Below are 11,347 nucleotides of genomic sequence, written 5' to 3' on the forward strand. Positions count from 1 at the left end.
ATTATTATTATTATTATTATTATTATTATTATTATTATTATTATTATCATCATTAATAAATATTACATACCTACCTAATTATGTAATTTGTCGCTCTTTCCTTTTGGTTTTTCGTTGTTCAATGATATAAATTTTATTTTATACTTCCAATTGCAAATTAGACGTTCACACATCACTTTAACTTTGACTATATTATAAAAATTTCTGTTCAACAAGAATGTAATTATTATTGCTATCATTCGATTTTGGCAAATTCTTATTACATTTTGGATTAGTTCTTAGTATAATTATCATCGGTCGAGTTCCTTTTCAGCCATTTATCACACGTACATTTAGTTAATTCTGTATAAAAATTGAAATATTTTCTTTTTGTTATTATAATAGATTTTTTTTTTAATCTCGACCTTCAATACTTCAATAACACTCTCGGTAGGTGACAAATGTTGCAATTTTAATCCCCTATCCTTGTTGGCTTATCTAAATTATTTTTATTGAGTACAGGTACCATCTCTTTTTTGTTTTACATTTTGAACACATTAAATACAACTTGTTTCGTTTATACCAATCAAAATTCTAAGGTCATTCCCATTCCCTTCGATTATTGAAATTTTTTACGTGAATGTGATACTTTATTTTAATGCTCATTTCTAGTAAAAAATTATTATTAAAAAAACTATTTTTATTATAATTTTTTATTTTTATTATTATACTTATTTATTATGATTTTTCTTTGTAACTGAAATTATAATCAATATTTTTGTTTCGTTTACATTATTATTATTATTATTTTTTTTTTTACATTTATAAGCTCAACAGAGATCAGACAATCTATAATTATATTACCTTTGAACGTACTTATAAAGAAAAAAATTACCAATAAAATTGTTTAGGTCTCTTCTTTTTATATATATAAACGTTATTTTGTTTAACCGCACGATGTCCTCACTATTTGTTGAATAAAAATGCTTTTAATTGTTTGTATGAATATAATGTTAAATCTATAAAACGGTAAAAACACAAAAACATTAACATTAAGACTTATGTTTTTTTTTTGTTGCGTATGAAAATTAGACTAAACGTTTTTTTGCTCAATGTGTGAAGCCAAACGGATTGGTTTTTATTATTTTTATTATTATTATTATTATTATTATTATTATTATTATTACATTATAATTGTGATTCGTGTTCACATAAACTATATAAATACAAATAGGTAGGTAAGAAAAAAAAACAGCATAATTTTACAAGCCTTGACATTATTCCTAGTTACCACTCACTAGGTGACCTAGATGGAATTCAGATGATTAAAACACTGTAGACTATTGTCATTATGAAAAAAATTGTATATAAAAATATTTTTGTTAAAAAATTTATATATATTTAAAAACAAAAATTATACCTATTAACCATGGTTTTTATTTATTTTTCTGTGTTTTTTTTTTTTTATTATTACTATTATTATTTTATATCTGAAAACTACCAATAAAATATTAATGAAAATTTAATAACTTGCTATTAACAATTACTAGGGGTAACATGTTCATACTCTGTAATTTGTACTCCGGAGTAATATTTTTTGCTTAGTATTAACAGTACATGTTGTACTTACATATGTATACCTTTAAACATTGCAAAAATTTGAATTGAATGTTAGTAATAAATGTGTTGAATACAAAATCAACCATGAAAAACTAAAAATATTTTTTTGAGGCAATATATTGGTATTTGTATTATTTTTGATTGTAAGTTATATTAGTTACTATATAAAAAAATAAAACCCCTTAGTACCAATGGATAGTAATTAAATTTGATTAATCAAGGGCTGTTTGTTTTATTTATTTTTGTTATTTTATTAAAATGAGAGTAGCACAGATCTATCTGTGCTTGTACTGGCTGTAACCGTATACTGTTAATGTTATGTTTTTTATTAATATCTCACAATTAAGAAAACTTCCCGATATCAACATATTGTCTGGATTGACATGCGAATAGGTATCTTATTATGAGTAATAAAATTACCAACCGATAAATAGAGTCTACAACTACTATGCTTCACGAGATGCTCTAAAAACTTAACCTAGATAATGTTAAAGTGAATTTTTTTTTTTTTTAAAAAAAAAAATTATAATATTAATAGCCTATTTTTAAGTCCATTCTTTCTAGCAGTAGTGCATTTGAAGGAACAAACGAGTTCTCCAAGTGACAAAACGTCGGCCGAATACATTTAGTATGTAAATCGCTGTTGTAAAATTGAAAACGAATTTATATCTTTATTGTTTATGAATATATTTACGCACTAACTAAAGGTGAACTTTGAAATTTGAACTGAAGTAGCAACTAGAAATCTTATACTGGTACCTATTCCCTACCAAATAAATACATTCATGGGCGTGCTCAGGGGGGGTTGGGGGTTCAACCCCCCCATAGATATTTGATAAATGTTTAATATGTATTAACTACTTACATATAATTATAATTATTGTACTTACCAATTTTAAAGTTTTTATTTTATAACAATTTATTTATGTATTAGGTATTATTTTCTCCTTATTAGTCTGTATTATGTGATATTGGTGATAGTAACTAATATTATTTTAACCGTGGTAACTACTTACTATCTAGTACCTACAATCACGAATCACAAAATATAACTCTCAAGTTATAAATTTATCATATCTCAGATTATTTTAATAATAATTATATAATTTATTCTTTAAATAAATTTGTTTTTATCTGTTCAACTGTGCAGATATTTTGAACTTTGAAATTGTTTTATTTACAATTAAATTGTCGCATAATAAAATTACGAACTTTTTTACCACTACATTTACGAGTGTCGGTGCTACTGCCGATACACTTAAACGGAAACACGAATTGGAAACAGAAAATAGTTAAATTATTAATAATCAGGTAAGGTAATAGTTTTGAGATTTTTGACTAGCAACTGATAGGTGTATACCATGTTAAAGTCTTTGTTATTTGCACGGTATTAAATTACATTATTCTTTAGCATGGAGCATAATATGTGCATAAAGTATTTGGCTGTCTAACATGTAGTTAAATATAATAGTTTAATAGTTATCAATATTCATTATTATGAATTAAAATTAATATAACTATAAACTTTGATTATAAATACTTAATGCTTTGGGATTATTTTTATTTTATTTTTGTATTCTCTTGTTTTATAAAAGTTGGAAAATATATTAGCTTGTTTTTTAATCGCGACTAATCTGATCATGAAAAAAACATATTAAAGTAGGTATTCAGCTAAATACTATTGCCTAGCATGCATCTTTCCATGCACTGCATCAACAATTATATTTTTAGGTATTAAAAAATGTATGGTCAGTCACTTCCAGAAAATTACTTGTTTCCATTGCTTAATAATAATATCAAGAGAAATATCAAATTTCAGCATCGTTAACTGTATAAATTTAATTGGTTATCTTATTCCGAAAAACTGGAAGGAGCTTTTTGCAAATATTGTGTAATCTTTGCTAAATTTTGTGGTAAAGGATCTCAAGAATTAGGAAGTCTTGGGAAGTGACGCAGTCAGGGGAGGTGTTTTGGGTGTTAAAACATCCCCTTTGGCCTTATTTATATAAAAAATATAATGTTTATAACATAGGAATACAATCACTGGGTCGTGGTAAAATGTATTTTGTTATGCCATATTGCCATATTCACACACTTGCACGGTTTAAGATAAACTTTATCATAAATAGTGCACACTTCTTATCATATGTCATACCTATCATAATTAATTCAAGGGCGTATTTGAGTTGAGGCCATGGGAGGGGAGTGAAACTAGTTTTTCTTCAATACTAACTTAAAAATAATTTACAGTTCATTACCTACAGCTCATGTTTCTGTTATAATGATAACATATTATAATGATAGACTATTAATTTATATTCTTAATTATTTATAAATTACATTTTTTAAGTTAATGTACATATTATATTCAACAAAAATACGAGCTATGGGGAGGCGAATGCCCCCTTCCCCTCCCCCTCAAATACGCCCTTGGTTGATTCGCACTTATGGCGTTTTCCATTTGCTTAAATTAATTTACACTTCACTCAAACATAATATTTAGGTACACTACACCATCATATGGCATTTGCGTTATCTACTGCACTGGTGATAATAATTATTAAATTATTTTATTATTTTAATATTACCTTGTGCTTATACCATGGTTTAAGAAATATATATTTATATTTATGTATATCTTTAACCGTGGTTTACAGCATGGACTTAGATACTATGTCTGCGCAAGTCTATAGTGGGTTGTAGAAAATAATGCCCAGAAATATTCTTTATGATTACATGAGTGTGAAATCCTTTTTATTACATTTTATTACAAAAAAAAAAAAATTAAAAAAAAACACCCTTCTAAAAATAATCCATGCTACACCACTGATCTTGTGATTTTTGCTTTTCGAAATTGGAAAAAAGCTTTAGAAGCAAATATACTTATTAATAAAAACTAAATTGTTCTCAAATTTTTGACGTATCATACTATGATTAATTTTTAATATATTCATTAAAATTAATCACAATAAAAAAAAAGTATTTGAAAAACACTCAGAACATGAATATCACACGCATTTTTTATTAAAAAGTGAACACTTCTTAAATTCATTTTCAAGTGAAAAACCAAACATTATTGCACAACAGTGCAAAGTCCACATATTTTCAGGGTGCAAACAATGACATCATCTGGAGAGGGTGGGGGAAACTCGTGCATTTGCCACATAGTTCATCTATTCTAAAGTCGGTACATCATCAAAATATAAATACGTTTTTCACAAACCCATTGACGTGCTGTGAACCGGAAAAATATATAATATTAAAAATGAAACACAAGTCCAACACCGACTAATGAAATCCACCACTGTTTATTAATACGCAGGTCAGGTCGACAATTTAACAGTTTATAGACCGTTGAAATGCGAGTATTTTTTTTTATTTCGCACACATCCCTTCCGTACAACAATTGGTGTAAGACTATCTTCGAGTTGGCCAAATAACGTCAGCATGTCGCCCGTCCTGCACCGGGAAAGAAACTGAAATCGCGTCACTGTATGCAGATTGGTTTTGTAGTCTCATCTCGAATACAGAAACGCTCTCGGGTAGGTAAAATACGTGTGTAGATGTAACAATGCGAAACGGCCGATTTCGACTTTATGAACATGTTCGGTTTAATCGTGTAACCAGTGCACTTAAGTAGTTACTACCTCGAGAATCCTAGACCCTCGTGATCCATGTGCACCGGAACAAAGGGGTTGGCAGTCGTTGTATCCGCCGTCAATGTTGCAGAAACGCTCCGTGCGCGCCACTACCCTCTGCGTGGGTGGTGAACATGTAATACGATAAGCAGTGCGCTGGCCGGTAAACAACACCACTGTATCGTATGTGTTGCGGCATAAGGATATCGTCTCGTAATAACGTGTCCCGATCGAGAAAAATAACGGCTGGATTCGTGTACCGTGCCCGATGACCGATTGTTACGCGTCAACCCTTACGTGTAGATACAAACAGTGCTTAACTTGTGGAGGAACGGGGTACCCCTACTAATTTTTAGAAATTTTAGCGTCCCCCTATTATTATTACGTTATAAATTTAACGCTTAACAAGTCTTGGTAACGCTATTTTCTTTAAAGTAAACCGAGTCGTCCTTCTTTAATTTTACCAAGTCGAGCACCGGGTACAACCGCGTAGCGTCGTGTTCGCTGTCGGCGTGCGTATATTACACGTGGTCATGCATTTCATGTTTAAATACATTATTTTCGATTTATGCGCGCGTGTGTGTGTATGTTCACGGTGCACACGTATCGATTTTATTCGAAAACATGAATTTTCTGCTGACGCCACGCCGTAATAGCTTAATGAAATATGCAAAAAAAAATAATAGTAAGACGGTGTGTGTGCGTGTGTGCGAGAGAGAGAACTACCTTATTTAAGTTATTTTTTTCTTTTTTTTTCAAAACTATTTAGCATCACGCAAGCCTTTGTTTTTCTCTAACCTTTCCACGAGGTTTATGTGTGTGTGTGTGTGTGTAAAATAATAAAATATTTTATACGCTCTCTGTTCAATATGTGTGCATGTGTGTGTGTAGGTACGTGCATAGGCTCGTACACGCACGCACGCACACACGAGGCACCGGCACAACAATAATGGTACTCCTATTATGTAATTATAATGATTAAAATAATGGGAGACCGGTGGTAGTTGGGCGGGCGCGCGCGCGTGCGTGTGTGCGTGGCAGGTTGAAACGGACGTCGTCGTCGTCGTCGGGACACAAGTACACACGTATAATACGTGTGCGTACAGTGGCGGGGCGGTGGTCGAAAAGGACGAAGGACGAAAGAGGCGGCGGGCGGATATAGGGAAGATTATAGTACAGTTGCAGTGCAGCTGCTTCTGCCCGTCGCGTTTGGGCAGCAGGTATGTGCACAACACGTCTACCACCACCGTCTCCCCTCCCATCCACCTCTCGCCGGATCACGCCCCCCGACCCGTGTCCACGATGGCTTGCGTGCGTGTGTACGGGCCGTGTGCATGTGCGTGCGCGCGCCCACGTTTCGTGTTGCACGCCAATTCGGGCAGACCACTTGTCAACGTTTGACAGGCCTCGCCGCGCGTTGTTCCATACGACCGGCGGCGGCGGTTCGTTTTCAGGTATTATGTGTTTGCCGACCGTGTCGCCGTCGTCCCTCTGACAAAGAGAAAGAACCGGAGTGGAGGCGGAAGTCGTGCGCGGGGCGATTCGTTCTTGTGCGACGACGGGGGCGAGTCGATTCGAACACGATGATCTCTATCGGGCCCGGTGGCCACGCGAAGGGATTGACTTCGACAAGGCCATTTTGGAATGTTTTCCTCCGAACCCTTGAAAAACCGTCTCGAGTCCCTACGCATCACGCGTCTAATGCTCATCGCTGTGAAGACCGCTTGTCCTCCTCCGTGTGAAATGTCAACCGAAGTGTAGAAAAAATGAAAAAAATGTAACAGTTTCCTAAAATATAACTCGTGATATTTTTTGCACCGTTTGTCCATGTGCGCGGACAGAGAGTTTCTGGAGTGGATATAAAATATTTTTATTATCCCGTTTTGTATCGTTTGAAATTACTTATCACAGTGATACTCTAGAATCTCGGATGTGCTTATAATGTATTTTATTTTGTTTCACTGGCATACTGGTTTTACAATATTTTGGCGTACCGGACGTTCAAACGGTTGAGATCATTGGCAGGATCACATGACGGCACATGTGTATGAGTTGTTCGTAATAGTGCACTATCGTTTTAAACTCGAAGAACCGAAATAAGTGAATCTCGTCTAGACACATTAATTTTATGATACAAATTTATTGTAATAATATATTTTTGTATGAACATTTTTGAATTAAATCCTTTTTTAGACTGACGTCAAAATAACCACCCTGTATGGACGTAATATAATAAATTATACGGGTGAAGAGAAATCCTTACGACCCTCTGCTCTTGCCAGCGAAACCGTCGCCACCGCCACCCTTCTAGGTGGTGTCTCCGGCACGGCTGCATTGTGAAAAGAATACGATCACATAAGAGAGAACAAATACCTGTTTCGGACACAATGTGTGTGTGTGTGTTGTGCGGTGCGCCTCCGGAACATACAATTTCTCTGTTTCGTTGAGTTATAATAATAATAATAATAATACGATGGGCGCACATCGCCGTCGAATTGCCGAAAATGTAACTCTGGGTTGGTTTGTTTTTTTTTTTATTGTTACATGCATTTTACCGAGTGACTCGACAATTCCCTTTCCGAAATAATATCGTTTTTCGACGTTTCACATGTGTGAAACAGACGTCGTCTTTGACAAAAATGAATTTTGCTACACATCAGTAGTTCAACGATCGTTTCTTTATTCGTCTGCAGACGAGTTTTTATTTCTTAAACTCTCCCCTTGGCGCAGAGTTTTGGACAGGCGTACACCATGCTCTACGTGGCTTGGAGGAATCAGATTTTAGTGGAGGACCATGGAAAACCGAGAAAGCTATTATTGTACAACTTTTTAGTAATGACGTTTAACTGTTTTCAAATATTCATACGTATAATGTTCATAGTGGAGTAGCGAAATAAATGTAAGGAGTACAATTGGTCGATTTATGACGGGAAAATACAAAAATTATTTTAAATCAAAATAATGATTAACGAAATAGATGCGTGGTGACAAATCAAAGCAGAAAATCGATCTGTTGCAAATATGTCGTGTTATTTTGAATCAAAAAATATTTCGCATAATCATGCCGGTACATCTCTTTCTATCTCAATCGTTGTCGTGACCAATTACCAAGTATTTCACTGAGAACCGTGTGTTCAATAAGTCTAAGAAACATATTTTTCGGTGCACCGACGAAATCATCGAATTCTCGGCGTTGCGTTTTTATTTTTTTCCACGCCTATAAAGCCTAGGACAAGGACCTCTGCGACTGCTCACCCGTAGCGTATCTCAATGTCGCGCTTCGCGTACCTATTACAACGTATCGCGTTACCACTACGGTTTACGGCAAAAATCGTCCGGATGTCGAGATCAAAGGGAGCGCAAGCGGTTCGTTTTGCCGAGGATTCCGAACGCGCGGTAAACTGCAGTCCAACTGCAGGTTAATGAGATTCATTTGGGGTTCTGCGGAGACATTTTTTTTCCCTCCCTCGTCGACTTGTCAAAAACGCCATCGATTCGATGCAGTAGAATTAGTAGGCACGTCGTCTCAAACGCTATCCGCCGGCCCGCGCGATTGTCGTCCGTTGTCGTTGCCATACGCACCACCAGTCCGTGTAAACACCACGTGTTCGCCCGTTTCATGTTGCCCACAATGGGGAATTGTTAAAACCGCGTTCCACCGGTCGTCCGAAACGCGGCCGCGTCCGAGAATAATAGTCCCTATGTATTCATACGTGTGCAATAGTTTCGATTCATGTTTTTCCCGGTAATCCCTTGTGAATAACAGTTAGTGTTCGGAAAATAATATACAATTTAAAAATGACAAAACATCAAACACACCGTCTACCACTCCGCCACCCTGAACATCGTTCACCACAGTGGGCTTTTTCTTTTTCCGTTTTTTTTTTTTTTTTATGTAAGCCACATGCATCATAATATATACACATGCATGGTCTTACCATCCAACTTGTTTACTGAGCTTGTATGTTTAAAAATTACCAGAGTAAACGTTAAATAATGGCTCCAATTGTTTTTCGTCTTTTATTTTTATTTGTTTCTTTATTTTTTTTTTTTTTTTGTTTTTTACGCACCTACCTATGTAATCATAGCTCTGTAAATGAAAAAAAAATAAAATGTTAAGCTTACCGATTGTTTTAGTCTATAGTTTGTATTATCAAATTTTTAGAATAAATAAATTAATAATCTAACCGTCACATACAAATACAGTGGAACCTTGATGAGTAGAAAATCTTGATAAGTCGAAATAAAGGCCGTTCCCTTGCGAAAACCTCGGTTACTCGAAAGAAAAACTACATTTAACTCGAACGTTCCGTGGTCCAACTGTAGTATGACGAATACTAATATAACTAAAAATTGACAAAAAACGCGAAATTCTGCTTTTTCATACAATTTTTATTGCCAATATAATTTCAAAATTAATTAATATGAATCTACTTCAATCGATATTCTTCGAACTGGGCGAATTATTTATAAAGCGTGGAGAAACGTAACGACAACATCAAACATGAACTATTTTAGATCGTGTGTATTTTATCTTAGAGTTAAGTAAGACGACACATTGATACCTACATCGACATTTTGATTCTGGTAACAAAGGAAAAAATCGACGAAATCGTCGTCGTTTCTGCTATTCTGATAGACGAGGACATAATTGATTCCATTCGCGACACTACAGATATTTATGAAGAAGACGATGCTAAGCTTGAACCTGTACTTCATGTTTCAGAGTAGCTGGCAAGATCTGCTTTCGCATCGCTAAGGACGTTTACTGAACAATCTAGTAATGTCGATAATAAAGTGTACTTTAAACGTCGTAGAAAATACTATAGATAATTACACGAGAAATAACCAATTCCGAAATAGGATATCAAATTATTAATTTTAAAGAGCACTGCATACATTTTTATCATACTTTTTAATATTTATTTTAAAAGAACTGATTTACTGATATGATCTTAAATTTTTTTTAAAAAAAACAAAATGTAATAATACTATTTTAATAATACATACTGCAACTTTTATGTAATAACAAAAAACTCAGATTTTATATTATTTTCTTAAAACGTTGATAATTCAGAAACCTTGGAAAGTTGAAAACTTCGATAAATCGAAAAAATTATATTTCCCTTGAATTTCGATTTATTGAAGTTTTCACTGTGCTAGGAAATTTATCGTTATCAATATACTGTTTGAAAAAAACATAAAAGTCGAAAATAAATTAAATAATTATAACAACAAGTGAAATATCGTTTTTTTTTTTTCGTTTCGTTAGTATTAAAACACACATTTTCGGGTGATAACTATTAATGCGGTATTCACATTTTCAATAACTGTATGAAATGCAAATAGCAATGAATTATACAGGTCAAGTCAGCTAATATATTTTTTTTAAATGTCTACTTACTTTAAAGCTCGCAGCGTTAGTGATATTCATTTTAATGACCATTTTCATGAACTAATTCGCAAGTCATGTAATAGCCGAAAAAATATAATTTAATTAAGGCATATTTTGAATAGCACAATCCGTATTGTTATTCAAATTGTCGAGGATTTTGTATTAACATATAATATACATAAGTTATAATATTATTAATCACGCGTCTTTTATTAACATAGTAAGCGTACTGCAGTTATCGCCTTGCACCAAAAATTGATTAAGAGTCTAATATAATATTGTCAAAACTTAATCCTCTTTAGTGTTTTCGAGTTTTGTTCAAATAAAATTGAAATGAAGTATTAACATTTTTACAGTGCCCATTATACTTAAGTAATACTATATTCCGTATCTAATCGTTCATTTCATAAACAACAATGGGCAACATTCTTTAAGAGCCATAGTGTTATCTAAAAAGTAGTAAATAAAATGATTAAAAATAAAAAAAAAATGCCTTTTATAATAGAACATAAAATGATACGCATTATAATAAACACGGAATCGCAAAAACAATATTTGTTCATTTTGAATAGTATAATATCATTGAACGATAAATATTACAAGACTAAATTTTTCAATCAATGCTGTACAATTTAGTTCTCTGGTCATCGTTAATTTACATAATACATGTTTATAGACATTATTATTATTTTTAAATGCGCAGAAACCTGTTCTG

The sequence above is a fragment of the Sipha flava genome, unplaced genomic scaffold (genome assembly GCF_003268045.1).
Source record: "Sipha flava isolate LNK unplaced genomic scaffold, YSA_version1 247_pilon_pilon, whole genome shotgun sequence".
Lineage (NCBI taxonomy): Eukaryota > Metazoa > Arthropoda > Insecta > Hemiptera > Aphididae > Sipha > Sipha flava.